At 43.5% G+C, this 22,292-nt stretch overlaps 2 long non-coding RNA genes across 2 annotated transcripts in view; one reads left to right on the plus strand and one right to left on the minus strand.

Annotated features, from left to right (window-relative positions):
* LOC144330792 (uncharacterized) overlaps positions 1 to 22,292 on the plus strand; it is a 232,077-nt gene that overhangs the window by 53,396 nt on the left and 156,389 nt on the right. Inside the window, exon 2 of the long non-coding RNA XR_013397273.1 lies at positions 10,136 to 10,201. This is a non-coding gene — a long non-coding RNA (uncharacterized LOC144330792). The remainder of the gene's footprint in view (positions 1 to 10,135; positions 10,202 to 22,292) is intronic.
* Positions 1,251 to 16,856, minus strand: LOC106999773 (uncharacterized). The gene is made up of 3 exons (XR_001446671.3): positions 16,722 to 16,856; positions 6,848 to 7,031; positions 1,251 to 4,382 (listed from the first exon to the last, which is right to left on the minus strand). It is a non-coding gene; the product is annotated as an uncharacterized LOC106999773 (long non-coding RNA).

Consider the following 22,292-nt stretch of genomic DNA (forward strand, 5'->3'; position numbering starts at 1 on the left):
TGCCAGGCCTGACAGAGACAACATGGACCTTGAGATGCCAGGTGCAGGGTTCAGGAGCAGAGGTGAGCTGGGCCTGGCAGAGAGGACTCCATTGCTGCAGGGGCCAGCAGGGGCCCAGACAGCAGGGCCTACACTGACTGCCCACAGACCTGTGACCTGTGTCTCCCTCGCCCACCTGGGGACATGGTAACTCCATGTGTATCCCACCCACTGGGTGCCCTTGTGGCGGGACAGGCCAAAGAAGGAGCATACACTTGACATGACAGCTGCAGTGAGGAAGGAGGCAGTCGGAAGACTTACGACACTGCTTTCCTGTGAATGGACATGTTGAAAAGGCCTTTTCCCTTCCCTTGCTGTCCAGTGGAGCTGATGGGGTGGGAGACTAAGGAAGGAAAGATCAATAGTAGAAAATATGCAACACAGATGTGCTTTGCTCACTTGAGTGGAAGTGAGCACAATTTCAATCCAGCCACGGCAGCACCGTTAGAGGAGGCTGCCTGCCTTGCGTTTCCCACCTGGAAGGGAGCTCCTGCCTGCTCTCTCCACATCATTTCTCCAGCTGGTGGTCTGGGCCCCAAGATGACCTGGAAGGGAGAATATTGCCTCGTCTCCCCTGGGGCCAACAGTGCACCGAATGGATGGGCTTGGTGAAGGAGGCTATGAGCACTTGAGGCTAATACTGTGGCCTCTGTCCCGTGTCTGATAAGGCCCTCCGTGTGCAGGAGTTGTTTTCTGTTAAGGAGTTACACGTGAAATAAGAGAAAGAAGTAGTCCATGAATGCCATTTTCCATTTTGGACATACAGACGGTCCCTCAAATTCGCACTTCGATTTTCCTGAATGGAAATGGCAAAGAGTGACAGGTCCATTATCAATCTACTAAAAAACTGACCTGGTGATCATGGGAGTCTTTCATGATGAATTTGATTCTATAGTCTCTTAGAATTGAGGTGAATTTGTTTTTTTAAAAATCCCAGAATATAATTCATAAAAATGGTAAATGTCTTCTCATTCCCCTTCATAAGTGTGATGCCAGGAAAGGACATTTGCAATCTCAGGCTGGGGAAAGACACTGTCATGGGAGAGGGAGAATGCTGGGCCGGAACGGGATGGGGAGGAGGAGGGAGGGCAATGGTGTTAGTAAAATTCCCCTGCATGGGAATAATGTACTTGGCACAGCCTGGTGTTCTCATAATAAAAAGAATAACTATCATTCTGCTTTCCCCATGAGGCAAAACAGATGCTGTCTCTATGACGAAGTGCTCACTCTTGAGTGGAACAGCCATTTCCACAGCCAAATGTCTCAACAGCAAACTGAAATTCCCGGGCCAGATTCCCCACTCTGTGCAGCACACCCCTGAAGCAGGTGGAGATTGTGCTCACCTCACAGTGGCAGCTGGAATGTGAGCGTGCTTGGAGGGTGGTGGTTGCGGAGGGAGGGAGGAAGGGAGAGAAAGAAGGAGACTGAGAGAGAGAAAGAGAGAAAAACAGAGAAGGAGGGGGAGAGAGAGAGAGAGAGAGGGAGACACAGCAGGAGAAGGGGGGGCAGCCAGAGAAGCAAGTGCTATAGCGTGCACGTGCGCGCGTGCACACACACACACACACACGCAGAGAGAGAAAGGCAGAGAGAGAGAGAGGGAGCCTCCGAGACAGAGGGGCAGGGAGAGAGGGAGAGACAGCAGAGAGGTGGGGCAGAGAAGCACACACACACAGGCAGAGAGAGAGAAAGAGGGAGAGAGATAGAGAGAGAGAGGCAGACACAGACACACACAGAGAGAGAGAGAGACAGTGCAGGGGGGGAACAGAGAAGCACAAACATGCACACAGAGGCAGAGAGAAAGACAGACAGAGAGGAAGAGACGGGAGGAGAGAGAGAGGGAGAAGCAGAGGGAAAGAGAGGCAGAGACGGGAGAAAGAGAGGGAGAGGCAGAGGGAGAGAGAGGGAGAGAGAGGGAGAAAGCGGGGAGAGGCAAGGAGAGAGGGAGAGGAGAGAGAGAGGGAGAGACAGTGGCGGGGCAGAGAACCACAGACATACACAAAGGCAGAGAGAGATGGGGGTAGGGTGGGGGAGAGTGGTGGAGAGTCAGGGAGAGAGAGAATTGGTCTCCCCATCCTGCCCTCACTGACCTCCTGCCAGGGTGCATGGGACAAGCAAGGGAGCCACCATAGTGAGAGTAGAGAACTCTCCTAATATTCTCGATTGAGAACAAAAAAGAGGTCCTATATTTGTGGAAGGATGACTTGGATACAAAGAAGGAAGCGGCCACCTCTGCAGAGGTCTCAGGGCTGTATGCGACCTGGGCACTTACCTGCCCGCCAGACACACTGAGGCCCGCAGTGGACATGCAGGGGAGAGGGAAAGGGGGTCCAACCTGGGGAGCCCACGTGCTAGTCAGGGAAGGGGTGACATCGAATTGTGCTTTCGAGCTCACAAAGCCCTTTATTGAGCTCCACTGCATTTGTTCTTCACACGCACCCTGCGTGATGTTGCCAGGGTTTTAGCGTCTCCTAGCTTACCCAGTTAACCCGACTTGGAAGTGGCAGAGACGGACTCAACTGAAGCCTGCTAACTCTCATTTGAGCCCCTTTCTACCACATGCTGCCTCTTATGGCACAGACCCCAGCACACCCAGGTGGAGATCTGCTGGAGTTTATGAGCCTGGGTACCCTGGGAAAAGATGTGGATGGGATTGGGTGAATGGAGGTGCAAGTAGTTCCTCTGTCTGGGCAGCAGTCACTACTTGGACACCACAAACACTTCCCTGCAGCTGAGCACCAGGCTCTTTAGAGCATAACATTTCCGGGGAAAATGGGAAAACTTGCAAAATGCAGTCTGTTGTTTCTGCCGGTCCATGAGAATGTTTGTCTGCTTCCTTCTTTTTGTGCGTTTATGCACAAGCAGAGGCAAATCTGAAGTGATGCTTGCAGCAAGGCCTTCTCTACAATGGCGAGGAGGCGCTCCAACTCCCTTTCCCCTCCCCTTGCTTTCTGAGGCCCCTGTTTTACTTGTCATGAAGGTGGATTCGAGGCACTCAGATGTAGGTAGGGCACAAACAAGCTGCTAAGAGAGCTGACATCCACGTGATGACGACCCCTTCCTTCTCCATGGCAATGTAAGTGCTTCCAGTGATTCTATGCATTATGATCATTTTTCGATTTAAAGAGATTTCCATCTACCTTTCCTGGTCCATTTCTTCTTCCAAGGAGAACAAATATCAGAAAAATAAAAAGAAATCAAACAGCACAAGTATTTAACGCGAGTCTGGCTGCTCCTGGCCAATCCGCCCACCTTTTAAAGGACAGAGGTGAGGGGCCAAATCTTCCTTGGATAAGTGCCTCTGCTAGAGTCACAGACTGGCTCAGCGATCTTAGCACTTAGCCTTTCAGTTACCCAGTTTCCACATCTGTGCAATGTGGACACAAATATACCTATCCTGTGGGGTGGTAAGGAGGATTAAACCAAACATGCACATCCCAGGTGGAACACAGTGCCAGGCACACAGTGCACACTCAGGTATGGTTTGCTGGATCCTCAGCTGCAGCACATGTGTTCCAGACCCGTTTGCTACCACAGGTGTACTTGTGTCACGGGAAAAGGGAAAGGCAAAAGCCACGTGCTTGAGGCACATGAGCTCCACGAAGCTCAGAAACTTTCTCTGGGGACAGAGGGAGGTGAATTTGCTAGGGGCCCCGCCTCACGCCTCCTCCTATCCTCACGGTAACAAATGCTTCAAATAGCATCACCTGTCAGAGTGTGTTCAGTTTCTAGATTGTCAGGCAAAACCTCAATTAAAAAGAGAAAAAAAACCACCAGGAAACTTAGTTTAGATCATGTCACATGGCCAAGAATATGTCAGTTCTGGAGGAAACTTGGTTGTCAGAAGGTAAGATATTCATGGCACCCCACAGAGCCGAATTTCCAGGGTGGCAATATTTTGTCCAGGGGTTAGTTTCTCTTCTAATGAAGGCTGTCACACTGCAATGCTCTGGAGGATGTGCAGACTGGAGGAGCCCAGCCCTGTGCATGACACCCTCCAACAACAAGGAGATTGCATCTTACAACTGTCAGGAAAAGAGATTTGCTGCTGAGCACTTGTCTTGGTGCAGTTTATTAGACTGCATCGGTCGTCTTAGGCTGCTTTGTCCTCAACACAAGACTTCAGACGAGGAAGGGCATGTGAGATGAAAACACAAAGGGAGAATACACAAAAGGTAGAGGCTCATCTTCACCAAGAAAGGATAGGTGGGTTGCCTAGGTGATGATGGGGAGCACAGAAAAGGTGCCCATGCAGTCCCTGGTGTCCTGGGGACACAACAGTGCGGGCTCTCCTTTTGAAAGTGGTTTTGAGGTGACTACCGTGTGCTGCCATTTCCATTCTTGTCCTGTAAGAGAGGCAGGAGTGTGTCAATGGGATTGTCTCTATGCCCAGTGGGACTCAGTGACAGCAGCCAGCTGAGGTAGCAAATGCAACAGCGTGGCGGATCTGACTGCAAAGTCTTTGCCAGGCTCAGGCTTGCTTGGGCCATTGAAGGATTCTGCGTGTTTTCTCCTCTGGCCTCCGATGTGTTAAGTATTCCTCCAGTATGCCTACCCTCTGAGGCCAGAGATTGGAGGTCATCAGGCTGTCAGCTGGCAGAGTGGAAGTCCCTTCTGACCTTGAAAAGCCAGCAAACTGCTATCCACAGTCTGAGAAGTAGCCACCCTCACATGTTGCCCATGCCTTGATGAAATACCTACCCAACTTTGAGGCCTTCCCCATGTGCCTTTAACCCTCCCGTACCAGGGATTTTCAAGTAGCTGTTTCTTTTCTTTGGAAATTTTCTCTTTCTCTGTCTAGACACATTCTTCAAAGTCTAGACAGAGACCCAACTCCTCCAGGAAGCCTGTGTGCATGATGTCAGTCTCTGATAGTTTTTCCTTCTTCTCATTACCTGCATTTTCTGTACAAATTTACCACAGACTTGCCTGTGTCATGGTTACCTTAGAAATAATGTTGATCTTGTTTTACATTTTCTTTCATTTCTAAAAGGCAAGCATTGTACTTAATACTTCTTTGAATGTCTGCAGACCAGCACATAAAAAGAGCTCAATGTTGCTTTTTAAAATGGCCTTTCTGTGATTTTGGGAGAACCTGGTTTACACCGTGGACTATCAGGGGTGTGTGTGTGTGTGTGTGTGTGTGTGTGTGTGTGTGTGTGTGTGTGTTGATGGACAGCCATCCTGCTGGAGGTCTCAGGAAGTGGGAGTAGGCAACTGTGAGATTAGACAAATCTGGAATATCCACAGCATTGTCCCCTTTAATACATACCAAATGTGAATTGCAGTGGCCAAGAGTGACTTGTTTCAAAGGCTCCTTTCTTTCCCCTGCCAGCCCATGAGTATTAGGAAAGGAGAGTTGCCTAATTGATCTCTGCAGCCGCAGGACCCAGCCCAAAGCCCTGCCCTCAGTAAGTACTCATACATTTGTAGGAAACATTGTTCTCTCCTCTCCCCATCATCCCAGGTTGGCCCATGCTAATAAAAAAGAAGTCCCTCCCTTCCTTTCCTTGCCCCGCACTCATCATCCCCAAGGGAGGGGAGCATGGGGTCGGATGTGAAAGTGCGGGAAGGAGCTGGAACTGGATGGCTCCTATCATTGGGGTGGTCTCTTTCCCAGAACAGCCTATCCAGGGCCATACACTTCCTTCTTCCCTCCCTATGGAGAGGTCTGCAGTGGTCTGTCTGTCAGCCCGTGGGAAAGGGCAATTGGAGGGGAGGATGTAAATGCTCTATTATGTCCCCAGACGCAAAATGTTTCCAGTTCTGCTTCACTCACAACAAACCTGATGTTTTTGTCTCTTTCTGGATTCTTTCTGAACTCTGAGCAGGAAGAGGAGCCGTCATTAACTATCACTACCACATCTCACTAAAGGGAAATATCTGGAAATAACATATCTTGAAAAATGAATGCTGGGCCTGCCTTACTGTCTGTATGTGTCACTCTTGGAGGCCAGTCTCTCACTTCACCTCCAGGCAAGGGTTCAGTGTTGGTGTGAACCATGGCAGGACTGATGCCTCTGGATTTCAGAAAGAAGAAGAAAGCAACAGACTTTTCTGAGCATTTCTTTTTGCCCTGAGCTGGCCTCTACTATCTGGGAGACCGTATATTTGCAAGAGGTTCTATGTAATGGCTTTGAGGATTTGGGGGAAAGTGGGTGAGGAGAAGCCTAATGTGAACTCAGATATGCAGGTCTCCTAAGGTATGGAAGGAGAGTTTATGTATTCACCATGCCTTTTCTTTTCTTCATACTTTGATGGTATGAAGTGTGAAGTGGGTAGCTAATTCCCAGAGATCACACACAACTCCTCTGAGAGCTTGCCTTTCATATGCAAAACAACCAATCCACAGCCTACTCCCACCACCTCCTCTATGGGGTTTCACACTCTGGGCCAGTGTTCCCTTCCCTAATCACCTGAGGACAGGGACCAGACAGCTAAGGACAGCCCCTAAGGCCTGAGAGCCCTGAAATGATTCAAACCAGCCAGTCCTAAGCCTGCGTGTCCTGCCTTGCCTGTGTTCCCCATAGAAACCACAGTAAAGGCTCTTACTCGTGCTTTACTCCCGCACCCACCTCCAGACTGACCCTGACGCTTCCCTCTATGCACTGCCCCCATGTAGTGCACCCCGTCCTCTTGGGACCTGTGAGTAATGAACTATCTCTTCAGTGGCACTTGTCTCCTGATCTGTTGGCCTTTCCAGATCTCAATGATAAAAAAGCTTATATTTTAAAAGTTTAGAATTACTGAACTTGAAAGAGAGTTATGAATAGAAGAATAATAATATCTCCATCTCTCATTGGAAACTCACTTTGTGCCAGTCGTTGCTGTAAGTTTATTCACTGCATTACTTCATTCAGTCTTCACACGTTCTCCTGCCCACTGATGTATTTTTCAAATCAGGAAAATGACTGGGATCAGAGGAGATAAATAAACCTTCCAAGGTGACACATCCAGGGAGTGGACAAGCAGACTCAGAAGACAGCACACATTTGCTGAAAGGAAAGAAAATGGTGGAAATGGCTGTGGGCTGGCTTCAAAGTGAAGGATTTTGTGTTTGTGAGAACTGGAAATCACTGTTGCCTGCATGAAGTTGCAGCAGATAAGCCATCTGGTCTTTGCACATGAAAGACCTCTATCCCTGGTTATTTATTTATTTTTTAATTAATTAATTAATTAATTTTCAGACACAGTCTCATTTTGTTGCCAGGCTAGAGTGCAGTGGGATGATCTTAGCTCACTGCAACCTCTGCCTTCCTGATTCAAGCGATTCTCCTGCCTCAGCTTCCAGAGTAGTTGGGACTACAGGGGTGCACCACCACGCACAGCTAATTTTTTGGTATTTTTAGTAGAGACGGGGTTTCATCATGCTGGCCAGGCTGGTCTGGATCTCCTGACCTCGTGATTCACCCACCTCGGCCTCCCGAAGTGCTGGGATTACGGGTGTGAGTCACTGCACCTGGCCCTGGCCCTGGTTTTTTAATAACTGGTGATGAAAACTGATGGGTTGGCTGGACACCCATGAAGAGTCTTCTGCTTATCAGCTGAAGACAGGGCCAGGCCTCACAAATCCCTGCCGCTCACAGGCTCCTGTTCTCACGCTCTAGGTAGCTCAGAGACCGCTGGAAGTCTGAATCACATCAAGCCATTGCCTGAGCCACAGTTCCTCACGGCCTCACTGGGCTTCTGTTCCTTAAAGGCCCCAGGGAGTGATTTGTGGAAACCATAAATCCATTTTACAGTTGAACATCAACTGTAATGCCTTCTACTCAAAGGAAGCCAAGAATTAAATTTCAGAAAAAGTGAACGCCGCAAACTCCGGCTGTTTACATCACATCAAAAGACGTTGAAAATTCAAGTTCAGTTGCTGCCCGTCTTCCCGTGTTTTTCAATTTTGCTGTAAGAGAGATTCACAAAGGTGGTGTTTCTTTCTTTCTTTTCTTTTTTTTTTTGCCAGATTCTTTGTAACTTAAAACTGATTGACATTGGTCTGATGCATGTGTGTGGTGTAGACAGTCCAGGAATTTCAAGTCCATGTGGGCAAGGCACCATATTTCAAAAGACAACCTAGAGGGGAAGTGTTAGTGCCTCGAAATTCAGTGTGAGTTGAGCATCAGAATCACCTGGCAGGCTCTATGAATGTGACCTCAACTAATGGCCCTTTGACACTACCTGCTGGAGCCAGCCAGGTTTGCCCATCTCACTTATTAAATGCTTGCTCCTTCAGAAAATCCTACTTTAGCTTTTGTTTAGCTGGGAAGTTCAAAGACAGATCTTTCCTTCCAAAAAACATATTCGAGGCTGGCAGGGTCTGGACAAGAGGATGCTTTAAATAGCTCTTACTATTTTCCCCCATTAACTGGGCCACCCCACCAAGGATGTACATCTTTAAATTCTTCCAGAGAATTCAGATGTCAGCACCAGCAGAACACAAAGAATGAATGGTTACTACCGGTGTGTTATGGAGGAGGAATCAGCACTCTGGGCGACAGTGCACGGATTTTCTATTTTTGTATTTTGTTTGTTTGTTTGTTTCCAGTCAGAGTCTTGCTCTGTTGCCCAGGCTGGAGTGCAGTGGTGCAATCTTGGCTCACTGCAACCTTCTCCCAGGTTCAAGCAGTTCTGCTTCAGCTTCCCAAGTAGCTGGGATTATAGGTGCGTGCCACCACACCCAACTAATTTTTGTATTTTTAGTAGAGCCAGAGTTTCACCATGTTGGCCAGGCTGGTCTTGAACTCCTGACCTCGTGATCCACCCGCCTTGGCCTCCCAAAGTGCTGGGATTACAGGTGTGAGCCACCACACCCTGCCAGATCAACTGTTTTTGGAGTTGGTCATCATTTGGTTAAGGTGTACAATTTTGCCACTTTGGTAGATTGAAAATGGTCAAATTTTAGCAGTTTCATACAGTTCAACCCCATTCTACACATTTTTCCCATCTTACTGTTATCTGGAGTGAGGGTGACCCACCAACCTGGTTTGTTTAGGGCTGGTCCACTTATGGCATTGAAATCCCACATCCAGGGAGGCCTCTCTGTCTTAGGCAGACTGGAGTGGTGGGTCACAGCTGGGAGACCAGGTTCAAACTCCTCAGCCTGGGGTATGGGGCACCCCATCTTGCCTGAGTCCTCTGCTCCATTAAGGTGTCATTGATAAGGGCAAACATAATTATAGTCACCAAGTGCCATTGTACGTGACCTCATTACTCCTCAGAACAGTCCTCTGAGGCTTACAGAAGTTGGGTAGCCTCTGCAAGACCTCACCTATATTGGGGCTGAAGCTGTCCAGCATTCTGCTGTGTGCCAGACACTCTGCTGGGCCCTTTATAAGAAGACAGGCTAGGCTTTTGAAACTGAAAATGGAAAAATGTTAAACAACTAGTCGTTGGATAGCATTCCTTTGAAAATGTGGTACTCCCTCCTGGATTTGAGGACACAGAAGTAGTTTGGTGACACTGCACCCCCTGTGAAGCCTTGGAGGCAGGGCGTGGCTCCCCGACTGTGCGGTGTGTGAGGAGCGGTCAGGTAAGGCCAGTGCCTGATAGAACAGTCAGGAATCCCACACCTGACTGTTCTGTTTGGACACGTGGATTAATTTTTGGATTTTCTCCCTGTGGATTATTGCTTTTATGAACAGCTTTTAAAAATGGGGATTACTGGTACCTAATATACTGAAAAATAAAACCAGAGCACTAGACAGTTCTTTCAAAGACAGCTGTTGGCCTCCCGACTTGATCAACTGTATTCCTCAAATGGGGGTGCTGTGGTTTCCCCAAGGAGATGAGAAACCACAGCACAAACAAAGAACATCTTGGTGGAGAGCTGATTATATTTGAAGATCTGGGTAGTTTTTCTCCATTGAAAAACAAAATAAAACAGACTCACATAAGAGGAAGGTTGGAAAAATCTTATGAATTTTTAATGTAAAATATGCAGAATTAATGCTTTTGAAGTTACTTCAGCTCTACTCCTAAGCTCTCAGGTCACAGAGTTAAATTTTGAAGTGTACGGAACCGGACTTCAGTAATAAACCATGGAGCGCTGAGCTTACACGTCATTCAATTATCCTCTGAACTTGATTTTTTTTCTTTTGTCATGTAGGTCACCAATAATGTGGAATCCATTTCGTGGAGACAAGCTACTTTTAATCAAAAATTGTAAGACATGGTGAGTACTCAAGCATATGACTATAATTTTCTGAATAGACTTTAGATACCAGATTTTAAAAGCATTTCAAAATGTCTACATCGTAGCAGAAGCTTGGATTAAGCTATTTTATATTTCATAGTCACTGTGGTTTGGTCTCTAAAATTATGTACATTGTCATTGAATAAAATTCTTCTTAAACAACTAGAACACTTGGTTGATTTTAAATGACTAATTATTGTTATATTATGTGAGAGCACATAAGGTATGTTCTGCTTTACAAGTAAAGCCTGGCAACGTTTCCCATGGTTTGCAATTCAAATTGGATGGCTCTGAGTCATTTAAAAGCAGGTGAGCAGCAGATATAAAACAGTTTTTTGAAAGGGGCTATTTGTTTCTCCTATCTTGGCTTTGCTGAAAAGAATTATTTAAGGCTGACAGAGGAATGAGGATGAAGCCGGAGTTGGGCTCAGTTTTGTTCACTAGTCCAGTTAGCCTAGTCATTAGCTTAGCATTTTGAAGCTTCAGTGTTAGAATCTATAGCCGTTCCCCTAAGAACAAAGTAAAATGTGATTTCCAAGTCCAAAATAATGAAAAAGTTTCAATGATATTGAACAGGCTATGTGGAGGAGAGCAGAGGAAATCAGCAAGCTCCTGCCTCCTCACGGCTGTCTTGGGGAGAATGTTGAGTGGATTGATGTTTTTATACATATTAGACTGTTTTGATGAGATGGCCTTGCCAAGTAGGTGTTTGTTTTGTTTCTTTTCTTCCTTCTGTGTAAAGATGTTTAATTCCTTGAGCCATCCTCTAGTTCCTATGGTTTTGTCATTGTTCTCTTAGGAAAGAGAAAGGTAACAGGAAATATGCACTCTTTACCCTTTCTTTGTTCTCAGGGGGCATTGTGATGTTACCTTGAGTTCTGTATTGAGTTTTCAGTGACAGTGTTATGAGACGTGTGAGTAAGCATTTAACAATGACCAAGAAGTAGTCAGATTCAAACCCAGCAATACAGAATTCTCATTTTAATTTCAAGTTATGGATATTTGTCTTTGATTTTTATGGATTTTGCCATTTTTAAACAAACAAGATTTCAATGTTTATCTTCTCTGTAAGAGATGGGAAGGCCTATGAACATTTTAGCAACCCAAAAGATGATTCCTTAGTTTTTTCCTCAGGGGAATGTTTTATTTATAGGTAATCAAAGGAAATGTTTGTTTCCACGGGGAAGTGTAGATAAAATATAAAATCGGTTTTTCACTATCAACTAGGGATCACTAGGCAATATGTTAGTATAGAGATGTAAATGTGAAAAGGAAAAATGTGAAGCAGTATTATTTTTAAATATAAGTTTGCCACTTCTCTAACTCCCCCGCCCTAAAAAAGAGATTCGAGTTGTCCAAGATAGCTGTAAACTTGAGTTCCTATTACTTTGCATATATATTCAGGGAATGAGATGAAATTAACAAAGGAGGAGAGAAAGCAACTCCGGACCCGAAGCACAACTGCTGTTGTGTTGATGCGGAAAATGGCTGACTCATAGACTTTCCGCAGAAGCTGCCATGATTCTTTGAGTTGTGTTAAGAAAAGACTCTGGAGCTCTGGAGAGTCTGGCTTTGAATCTAGGCTTGACCATTTATGGATTATGTGAATTTGAGCACGTTACTTAACATCTAGGCTCCGTTACCTTGTCTATAAAGTGGGCACCAACAATATACCTTGAAGTTTTTTAAAAAATAGAACCAAATAAGTTAATATTTGTGTAACTCATGCTGAAGTTTCTGACAAAATAAAAATTCTTAAGTGTTTACCTTTTTAATTACTCTAACAAATATTTACCACTAATATTTGACATGTAATTAAAATTTTCAAAAATTTAATTTTTTTCCTGGTGTTAAAATAAAATTATCATGACAGTAATAAAAGGATAACAGGTAAGGATTATCCTTTAGTTAACTTTGGTTAATTTTAAGTGGTGTTAGTGTGATATGACTTTAGCATTACTCATTATTAGTTATTCTAAGCATCAGTTAGGAGAGAGAAATCATCCAGAAATTTGAACAGGAAAAGCTGAACATAAAGAATTATTAACTGTAACAGGGGATTGGAGTAAGGAGAGTTTGGCTAATAAGAACTAGAGGGTTCTAAGGAATATTGGCATAGCAGCTGGAAGGAGCTGCCACTCCCCCAGGCCCGAGATGAGCACCTGAGGAAGGGCTGGGCTGAGGGCCAGACCTCACTGGAAGGGCACAACCCTGTGTCACTGGATGGCAGACAGGTGACTGTGGTGAGGCACTGGCAGGACTTGCTGGAAATCCACCCTCTGGAACTCACTGGAGATATTCCTTCTAAGGTGACAAGGGAAGCTGTTTGTGGGAATGTATTTCCCCGGAGGCACTGAGCCTTTGCCCCCAGTGCCCAAGAGAGACTGCAGGAGGTGGCTGTTGGGTGCCAGGCACCCCGGCTGCCCTGCCCTAGGAGGGCAGGAGCCTGGGAGTATGGGTGAGCTGCCTGCCCTGCAGGAACCTGTCTAGAGCAGGAAGCAAAACACTCCTGCAGCATCTCACCAGTGGCCTTTACTGACAAAATGTAACATCCTAACAGTTAGCAAAGCGAAAATATTCAAGTGGCTCAGAACCATTTTCACAGAGCAAGCAAAAAGGGTGAATTTGGAGCTGAGCATCAATAAGTGGCTAACTCTGCTAGCAGGAGAAACACTTTTCCAAAAATTTATGTGAAATATATATGGTAAAACTTATGAAAAGAGAGAATGGAAAGATACAAAGTACCTGAGAGCTTACCCCTGCTTACCCTGGTCAGTTACAGAGAACCTGAACTGCCTTGTTTTTGTTTTTGTCTTTTAGTGCATTTGTTTTTCTTGTAGTGAACTTGGAATGTAAAGCTTGAATTGACAAACTCTACAAGAAGCAACATTATGAAATTTGGGTTTATGGTTATCAAAACATTATGAAAAACATTATTCATCGTGCTACATAGAGTTTTCAAATGAGTACTCTGAAGAATTCTCTCTGGTTGCAGTTCTGATGAGCGATAGATCTTGTTTCTCTTAAGACATGAAACACAGCAGAGCAGTAGCTATCCCGAAGTTGAGCTCATCAGACAGTAGTCAACACTGGATATTGACTTGTGCAACTGATGAGATTAGAAGGCAGTTTAAATAAGAAATTAATCAAAGGTGAAGATTAAAAAATAACAAGAAACATACATGAGATTAATACAAACATTGATAATATAAATGTACTTCCCAGGGTAGGATATAAAATTTTCCCTAAACTTTCTTTCCAGCAGCCTTATGAATTAATTGGTACTTGATTGATTGATTGACAACTCCAGTTATTAACTAAATTGAATCAGCTGGGAAACACTGCCTGGATTACTTCCTCAGAATTATTTCCGCACAGGGACTATATGATTGAATGTAATCAAATAGACTCAAGAAGGAATTAAATTCTTTAAAGTCACTTAGGCTTTTAATTTTTTCCCTCCTTTTTTCTTGTTGTTTAATAATTGAATACTCATTTTAAAAATGTGTTATTGATATATTTAAGGAATTAAATGTCATGAACTAATACCACCTGTAACAAGAGGAAGAAATTGTTATTGAAAGAAGGGAAATAAAAAGAACAAGTTCTGCCAGACTACTTTTGTGCCTGTTTATTTGATTAATCCTGGTAAGGGAGACATATATGTCTTACAATCATTGTATATACATTGAATTTATATGCATATTCCTTTAAAATGCTATCTCATATTTCTGTGTCTCTACTTTCTGTTTAAGATCCATCTAGTTTCTCCTGGACAGGAACTTAAAACAGAAACATCTTGCAAAACTGGCTTGAGTGGGTGATGCTAAGTATACAAATAGGAGGGAGTGCTGTCTAACTAACAAGAAAGTTTAGTTTGCCAGAATTCTATTCATATCAAAGAATCTCAGAAATAGTTAGAAAGTCTGTTTTGGTAGCTGCTTACTACCTTTACGATCATAAGTAGTTTCAGGTTCTATGGTTGCTGCTTTTGCAGTAGCATTTGTGCTTCTTATTTGATCTTTTTGAAGATTTTTGTCAGGTGTTAAATAGATTGATTTAATGTTAAAAAACTTAATAGCATAACCCAATAAATCTTTTCCTAGATGCTAGTTAGTGGCCCATTCCCACTTCCCGTTATGCACGTGGTCTTGATAAGGTTGCCCCATTCAATTAATTTGTGCTTAGTAGGGGGGACACTTGAGAGCAGTTGGGACCAGTGTCTGTCAGATAAATAAATATGAATTCCTAATTAGGCAGAGTGAGAATGCCCAGAATGGTTTATCATCATAACCATTCCCAAAACAGGGTTGAGGTCTTATGGGGAGGCCTTACTCCGTTGTTTGTGATCAACCCCAGCTGGCACACAAGCCCTCAGAGTCTGCAATGATGCCTTCTCAAAGTACATTCAAGTACTTGCACTTAAATCAACAGAGTAAAAAAAATGTCAATTTTAAAAGAGATTATCATTTAAATGGTCTGTTAGAAAAACTACAGCAACATTGCTCCTCTCAAAGAAGAATGCTAAAAGGATAATTAGACATCAGCAGAATACCAACACATTACTGGGAAAAGAAAGGGCACAGGAACTTCTAAAATTTACTGAAATAAAAATCAGCACAGGGACCTAGACCTTCATTAGAACCGAGTGATGAGATGAACTACTAACGTTGATGAACAGCAGTATAAATGTTATACGGGTTCAGAATATTCCTTGAGATTACTCAGGGAGTCAAAAATTGACACATTTTACATTTTCTTTTGTATTTAAAATAGCCAATAAAATTCATTTTGCTAACATATACTTAAATCAATATGCATGTTGCAAGAAGCCAAGTTCAAGGGCACAATTTAGCATAAATCATGTGTTAGTTGTTGCTACTGTTAACAGTCATCTCTTTTTTCCTGGGGTCAGAGCCAATTAAGAGACATATAGAAGCCTGGGAACGATCAAAATACCGGCTTTATGACTTATCAAAGCCAGATGGAAGAATAGGGTTTTATATGTGGGCTAAAGGGAATACTAATTTCTCTCCTGTGAACTGAAGTGAGTTCCGGACACTGCACGGGGTTGCACCTGCTTGGGAACTGGAGGAGAGCAAGGAGGGTGGGGTGCTGCCCCCTAGCGGTGGGCCCCGGTGCACACAGACGACAACAGCCACAGACCCACCGCCCTCCTGCTTCATCTCCTTTGGTAATTCATGAGACAGTTTCCTGGGAAGTCCCATGTTTAATTTTCATCGTGATTGACTCTGAAACAGTATTCTCTGTGTAGCCATGAGGAAATGAGAATTTGTTTCTTATAGTTCTCCACTGAACTACTTTATCATTTCTGATTGAACCAATTCCTTATTTTCCCCTCGTAACTAACACCCACTCGCCTCCAGGTTAGAGTTTTCCTTACTTGGCAAAATCAGATACTAAATAAAATATGATAAAAATAAATCAAAACTCTTGCTTATCCTTACAGAGTTGCACAATTTCTATCTTGAATATGACAGGCCACAGTCTCAGGATTTTCTTGCTCTGATTCAAATACAAAGTGAGTAGCTGGTTTATGGCCCAGCAGGAGCCAAGGGCGACCCACCTACCTCCTAATCTAGAGCTCTTCCCACTTCGCAGCACTTGCTGCATAAGACCTTAAGATGCAGAGTCTCACAGAGCAGTTGCGAGTGCACTGTGGAGGCAGGTGGCTATGAGTTTGGATTTCAGCTCTGCTCTGACTAGCCCTCTGACTTTGAGAGAGGTTATGACCTTCCTGGGCCTCCAGTGCTTCGTGGGCAAAATGCAGACCACAGCATTTCTGTTGCAATATTGCTGTATTTAAATGAGATTATGTGTTTGAAATGCATCTTGCTGTGCTTGGGGTAGCTTAGCACTAATAAGTGCTGGCATGACCCATTGTTAAGCTGCACTTACCCACAGTATGAATAAAAATAGTTTAATTTTACACAAGTTGTAAATGAAAAGAGAATGAGTGTGTAAACCATTTGAAAAGATAACTTCAGTTACATGGCTTCTTCCTAGAAACCAGTCGTCGGCAGAAGTGATCTATCAACACCTTCTTTCTTTTCTCATTTCTGGTTTGGTTTCTGGCTGCTCTGCCTCATTTTTCCCTTTTGTGACTGCCTTGTGTCCCTGTGAGACGACTGGGGCTCCAATCTTGTCTCCCTCTGTCCAACCACAGCTACCTTTCTTCGTCCTCACAGCCTGATGTCATGATAAGGGGAGTAACTTACCCCTTCCACATGTAATAGAAAGTAACACTTCAGCAACACCCAACTCTGGATTAATAACTCAGTTTCTTTTGGTTCTGGAACAGTTCAAAGCTCTCTTTTTTCTTCTTTTAAAAATGTAATTGACAAACACTATGTAGTACTTGCTACGTGCCAGACACTGTTCTAAGCACTTTACAAGTATTAACTCATTTTATCTTCCTATATCTAATCCAATTTTATATAAAACAGAAACCAAAGCAGAGAAGGCCTTAGTAACTTACCTGAAATTACCCAGCTAGTGCTTGGTGGAAGCAGGATTTCAGGCTGAGGAGTCTGGCCCCGGTCTCTGTGCTTTAACAGCTCAGCCCAGCTGCTTCTCCGCCACCCTTGCGACATCATCTTCCATCTCACACTGCCAAGGGCGGGAATGCCAGACTTATTAGAAAAGCCTTGAAAAACTTAAGAATGTAAGTATTAAAAAGTTCAGCATCTCAAATATTTATCATTTATTTGTAGTGAGAACACTTAAAATATTTTCTTTGAGATGTTTCGGAATACATAGTACATTAACTATAGTCATCATGTTTTGCAATAAACTACCAGAACTGATTCCTCCCATCTAACTGAAACTTTGCACTCTTTGACAACCATCTCCCCTTTCCCCGACCTCCCCACCATAAACATATACAACTTTTATTTGCCAATTAAAAATAAAATAAAAACAAAAAGAGGTGCAACAAACAGTTGTGCTTTCATCGTCCAAAGCACTAAGGGTAATGCTGGTCCAAGAGAATGACAGATTTTTGAGGGCGGTTTTGTTGTTTTATTTTGTTGGTAGCACAGAGGAGATGGGAGAGTTCTGAGTATAGAAAATGAGAGAGGAACTGGAACAGGGGACAGGAAATTTGCAAAATGTCAGAGCTGAAGTTGTAGAGCAAAAGAGGGATCATTGGTGGGGCTTATGGGATCGTTGTGGAGTTTACCATTGTCATCCTGAGCAAAGCCCAGGACTGAGAACAAGCAGGGAGAGGGAGGGAAGAGCCTCCGATAAGCAGTGCTGGGGCCAGAGGGAAGCCTGCTGCCGTCTCTCAACTGGGATTAGCTGCCCCATGCCTCTTGGGCTTTTTGCGTTTCTGAATTTGTGGGTGGTTGTGCCTCAGAGATGTACTGTTGGGGGCAACTGAAACACACTAAAAGTGAAATGTCGCCTCAGTTATGAGTGATCCTGATGAAGACGGTAACCAGGAAGTGTCTGAAGCCCGAGGCCACCACTCTAGAAACACCAAATGTATCGCTGAGCTCCAGAATAAAAATGATATGTGCTAACTGTAGGCGAGGGCCACATAAGCAAGGCAAAGTATTACCAAGAGGCACAATTTAAAAAAATTATATATTTTTATTTAAAATTTTTAAGAATACAGTACATTGTTGTTAGTTATATTACCATGTTGTATAATAGACCTCTTGGATTCATTACTCCTGTCTAACAGATATTTTGTATTCTTTGACCAACATCCCCCTAACCCTCCCATCCCTGTCTCGTAACCACCATGCTATTCTCTGCTTCTTGGAGTTAGACTTTCTTAGATTCCACACATAAGTCAGGTCATGCAGTATTTGTGTTTCTGTCCTGGCTGATTTCAGTTGACGTAATGTCCTCCAGGTTCATCCATGTTGTCGCAAGTGACAGGATTTCCCTCTTTTTAAGGTTAAGTAATAATCCATGGTGTATATATGCCACATTTTCTTTATTCATTCATCTGTTGAGAGATACTTAGGTTGATTTCATATTTTAGCTATTGTGAATAATACTGCATTGAACATAGGAGTGTGGATGTCTCTTTGATACGCTGATTTTAATTTGTTTTGGATAGACACCCAGTAAAGGGAATGCTGGATCACATGGTAGCTCTATTTTTATTTTTTTTTAGTAACTTCCGTATTGTTTTCCATGCTGGTTGTACTAATCTACATTTCTACCAACTGTATACAAGGGTTCCCTTTTCACCACATCCTCACCAACACTTGTTATCATTCATTTTTTTGATACAACCATTCTAACAGGTGTGAGATCGTATCTCATTGTGGTTTTAACGTACATTTCTCTGACGATTCCTGATGTTAAGCATTTCTCATGTACTCATTGACCATTTGTATCTCTTATGTTGAGAAATGTCTTTTCTCGTCCTTTGCCCACTTAAAAATCAGGTTGTTTTCTTGCTATTGAGTCTTTTGTGTTTCTTGCATATTTTCAATGTTAACCCTTTATCTGATACGTGGTTTTCAAATATTTTTTCCCATTCTATAGGTTGTTTCTTAATTATGTTGATTGTTTCCTTTGCTTTGCTGAATCTTTTTAGTTTGATGTGATCCTGTTGGTCTATTTTTGCTTTTTTATTGCCTGTGCTTTCTTGGTCATTCCCAAAAATCATTGCCCAGACCAATATCATAGAGCTTTGCACTTCTGATTTCTTCTAGGCAGTTTTACAGATTCTGGTCTTAGGTTTAAGTCTTTAATCCATTTTGATTTGAGGTTTGTGTATGATGGAAGATAAGGATCCAGTTTTATTCTTTTGCGTGTGGGTATGCAGTTTTCCCGTTGTCATTTGTTGAAGAGGTTCTCCTTTCTCCATTTAGTATTCTTGGGACCTTCGTAGGAACAAAGTGACACAATTCTTAGAAGTAGTGTTAGTACACTAAAACCCAAACTGGACAGTCCTATGGGTTTCTGGCACCTCTAGTTATTGTCTGTGGGACCCTGAGCAGGTTCATTAAGCTCTCTGCACATTCATTCCCTCAACAGAAAAATGCAGAAAATGCCTAAATGGTTAGCAATCATTACCAACAGGTTAGAGATGGCGTTTGTTGAGTGTCTTGTTCAACACCTGGCAGATAGTAAGTGCTTAAGTATTTTCCGAATGAGTAGTGGGAATTCAAAACTGCTAGTTTTCCACTAGGGGGGGAAAAAAAAACCCTTAACGATTCCAAAGACGATGTTTATATTAAAAGCTTGTGAAAGCACAGGAGAGTAGAGCATGGAATATGAGACCACACAGTTTCATCATCCAGAATTCAGGGTCATTACAGATTTGTCAGAGGTGTTTCATTTTCTGAATAAAAGAAAACAAATAAATTATTATTCTTTTAAATATTATATTTGTATCAAGAAAATGTACAGGAAGTGTAGAGTTTCATTCTCTGGGCAGGCCGTATCAGCTGAGGCGTCAGAAAGAGACAACACAGCCTTCATTTGCTTCCGTTGCTTTGTGGCAAGTCTAAGGATATTTCAGAGTGAAACAAATATGGACACAAAGGATCTGAGCTCCTTTTCCGGAAGCATTTTGTCTGAGGACAGACCCAAACAGGGATGGCTCATTGATACGGTTTGGATCTCTGTCCTCTAAATCTCATGTTGAAATGTAATCTCCAATGCTGAAGGTGGGACCTGGAGGGAGCCGTTCGGATCACGGGCGCAGATCTCTCGTGGCTTGGTGCTGTCTTCCTGAGGATGAATTCTTGCGAGATCTGGTTGTTTAAAAGTGCGTGGCATCTCCCCCCTCACTCTCTTGCTCCTGCTCTGGCCATGTAATGTGCCTGCTCCCTCTTTGCCTTCTGCTGTGATTTTACTTCCCAAGGCCTCCCCAGGAACTGAGCAGATGCTAGTATCGTGCTTCCTGTACAGCCTACAGAACCATGAGCCAATTAAACCCCTTTTCTTTGTAAATTACCCAGTCTCAGGTATTTCTTTATAGCAATGCAAAAACAACTTAATACACCCAAGTGAACCACAGTCCATGTGATATTTGAGGACTGTGGAGAATGTGACCGCTCGAGGAAAGCACGGAGGGACAACTCTGCTCCTCTCTAAGGAGAACCCCCTGTAACTGATGGCACAGAGCTCAGTGAAGGCAGCGCTATGGGCAGTTACCAAATGAATGATTAGCAGGAAACTAGAAGAGGAAAAGCTGATTGCTGGGAGTCAGCACCAGTTGTCTTAGAAAAAAAAATCCTTCCAGACCAAGTGCGGTGACTCATGCCTGTAATCCCAGCACTATGGGAGGCTGAGGCAGGTGAATCACCTGAGGTCAGGAGTTTGAGACCAGCCTGGCCAACATAATGAAACCCCATCTCTATTAAAAATATAAAAATTAGCCGGGCGTGTTGGTGCACGCCTATAATCCCAGCTACTTAGGAGGCGGAGGCAAGAGAATCACTTGAACCCAGGAGGTGGAGGTTGCAGTGAGTGGAGATCGTGCCATTGCACTCCAGCCTGGGCGACAAGAGCAAAACTCCATCCAATTTTTTTTTTGAAAAAAAAAAATTCCAGTATAAACGTGTGTGTGTGTGTGTGTTATATATGTGTGTGTGTGTATATATGTGTGTGTGTGTGTGTATATATATGATTGTGATTTGGTACAGCAGGGAAATAGTATAGCTGTATTTAAGTAAGAACTTGGTAAGTCCTTTTTGATGATACGGTTAGGTAGACTCATAAATAGGTTGTTGAAAAATTCTTGTGTAGAATCTGAATAATGGTGATGATCTCATAGAAAATAGGTGTTCCTGGTATCCTCAGTGCTAGTGAACTGGTCGCATTTAATGATGAATTAGCCTCTGCAGAGACAACTTAAAGGTTATTCATGGGCTTGCAACATTAACATTTAGACACTTCTCTACAATTTCATGTTTCTTCTTGGATAACTTGTTGATTTAATTTAACAAATGTCATTCACTAATGGTAAAGGTCATTACATGAAAGGAAAATGATAAATCTCTAACATTCACTAATGAAGCCTTTATGGTAAATATCACACACTTAGAATTATCTTAAAAATAAGAATAAAGCTTGTTTGGCCTTTTATTAAAGCTCCAACTATCAAGGCTAATATTTTATCTATCTTTTGTATTTTGATTTCTATTCTACTTCACTGCATGCCCTGTTTAATGTATTAACTTGCTGAAAATGGAATTATAGGTGTCTTTAGGGATAAATATATAATTTTTGACTGATTGAAGGCATTTGCTAATAGTGAAGTCTTCATCATTTAGCAGTGAAGTCTTCCTTTGTTTGAACAGTGTGAGACCTCAGGGGTTGAATTGTAATTGATTCAGGCTAATCATGTTAACCCCATTTGTTTTGCCAGTGTTTTTTCCAGGGCTATGCATGTGACCCAGTTCTGGCCAAGGAACCCAAATGGGAACTCTATGGGGGATTCTGGGAAAGATTTTTCTCCTTGACAGAAGAGAGAATGGGGCAAAGAGAAAGCTCTTTTTGCCTTCTTTCCTCCCTCCCTTTGGACAACTGCTGTGTGAGCATATGATGGCTATAAAGAAACGAGCCCTGCTGGGTGCAGTGGCTCATACCTGTAATCCCAACACTTTGGGAGGTTGAGGTGGGCCGGTCACAAGGTCAGGATATTGAGACCATCCTGGCCAACATGTGAAATCCCGCCTCTACTAAAAATACAAAAATTAGCTGGGCGTGGTGACAGATGCCTGTAGTCCCAGCTCTTGGGAGGCTGAGGCAGGAGAATTGCTTGAACCTGGCAGGTGGAGGTTGCAGTGAGCCGAGACTGCACCACTGCACTCCAACCTGGGTGACAGAGTGAGACTCCGTTAAAAAAAAAAAAAAAGAAAAGAAGCCCAAGGACAAAAGCTCACACACTATGGATCATGAGGAAGGGTGAAAAGTGTGGAGTCCTTGGTGGCATTGTTGGTGTGCCTGCCCAACCCTAGTGCTGTCTGCCTCTGAATCCATATTAAGTAAATGGTGTGTTAAGCCCTGTTGTGTGCCATTATTTGCCGAGGAACAGATCCTAACTGATGCACAGGTGCTACGGTTTTAATGTCCC

Source organism: Macaca mulatta, chromosome 8, assembly GCF_049350105.2.
Source record: "Macaca mulatta isolate MMU2019108-1 chromosome 8, T2T-MMU8v2.0, whole genome shotgun sequence".
In the NCBI taxonomy this organism is placed as follows: domain Eukaryota; kingdom Metazoa; phylum Chordata; class Mammalia; order Primates; family Cercopithecidae; genus Macaca; species Macaca mulatta.